Consider the following 1,725-nt stretch of genomic DNA (forward strand, 5'->3'; position numbering starts at 1 on the left):
AGTTAACAAGACTGTGCTGTGCACCTAAAAATGTATTGAAGATAGATCTCATGTTAAGTGTTACCATAATAGAGCTTTTATTTTTTTTTATTTTTTTTTCAACGTTTATTTATTTTTGGGACAGAGAGAGACAGAGCATGAACGGGCGAGGGGCAGAGAGAGAGGGAGACACAGAATCTGAAACAGGCTCCAGGCTCTGAGCCATCAGCCCAGAGCCCGACGTGGGGCTCGAACTCACGGACCGCGAGATCGTGACCTGGCTGAAGTCGGACGCTTAACCGACTGCGCCACCCAGGCGCCCCCATAATAGAGCTTTTAAAAAGAACATGTAGTTTAAAAAGAGAAGAGGGTAAGGATCGAACAATGGATGACACCAACATGTCAGGGACAAATAGAGGAAGAGAAGTCTTCACAGAAGGCAGAGAGTGAATGCATGGAGAGAGAGGTCATTCAGGAGAAAGCAGCTTATGAGAAACCAAGAAACATCAGCCAAGGATGACAAGGATGGAAAGGGATCCATGATGCAGCAACCACATGTTGCAAAATGACACCCTCTGTGAGATTAACAAGAGTGTGAAGGTTGCCAGAAAGAGAATGGGTAAGTTGGAATGAGGAGCCTGAGGCCCTCGTGGGAAGGAAGGGCACCCCCTCCCCATTCCTTTAACCCTAGTAATTTGCAGGAGTGGAACAAAGTGCCCTAACCAAGTTTTTCCTCATGGCGGGAAAGACAGCAAGGGGCCCTGAAGTAATATGACCATGAGGGTAACGAAAGTGGTACAGAACAGAACTAGCCTGATGGAGTCACTGGGCTGATGGTAATAATACTTTGAGTAGTTGAAGTGGCAGATGCTAGACGCTTGGGCTCTCTTACTTCTTCCCTGACTCAGGGAAAAACTATAACCTGGGAGCTGTCACTCCTGGCCAGGAACTCCCTTGGTAGGCCCTAACGCAAAGAGACGAGGAGACCTGGGAAGGTACCAATGGAGATAGCTGCAGGATCAGACAGTTCAGCCACCAACCTAAGCCAGCATCCAAGGTTTTCTTCATGGAGGCTCCTGGGCAAGGAGTCATGGCCGACAGTCAAGGAGGCAGGGAAAGCAGGACTCACCCTTGTCAGTGGGCACCAGGGCTTCCAGGACGCAGAGGGCAAAGCTAGCCAGGAGAAGACTCGATCCCTACTAATCTCAGCATGTGGATGCTTGGGCACCGTGCTAGGGGACACCCCCACAGAGCTGTTTCCTGCACCCCAAAGCAAAGTCAGGATACAGGGAACAGGAAGTCACAGATGTTACAGGCCAGTGAAGAAGTGGGATGAAACTAGACCTTGGTGGGCATAAAGTCCAAAAGCGCATGAAGACAGTAAATGGAGGTCCGTCTTTTCATGGAGATAAATCCTTGACCTTGAAAGGAAGGAGAGAAGTGGGGCTTGGGTTAGAAGGATATGTAAGATGGGGGCATTCGTGAGTGTTTATAGGAAAGCCTGAGAAAGCTCACCTCTGTGAAGGAGAGGTGGGACAAAGGAAAGGGACCAAGGCCCCTGAAGCAGGTGTTGGGGGATGAGACCCAGAACCCAGCTGGAGAGGAGGGGCCAGGAGAAAAGAAACCTGGAAGAAACCACCTCAAAGCAGACCCTATGACCTCACAAAGCTGGCACACTCATCCCCAGGGTTCCAGAAAATCTGAGTCAGTACTGGCTAAGTCTCCTAGCAACTGGATGCAGGGGGC

Source organism: Lynx canadensis, chromosome B1, assembly GCF_007474595.2.
Source record: "Lynx canadensis isolate LIC74 chromosome B1, mLynCan4.pri.v2, whole genome shotgun sequence".
Lineage (NCBI taxonomy): Eukaryota > Metazoa > Chordata > Mammalia > Carnivora > Felidae > Lynx > Lynx canadensis.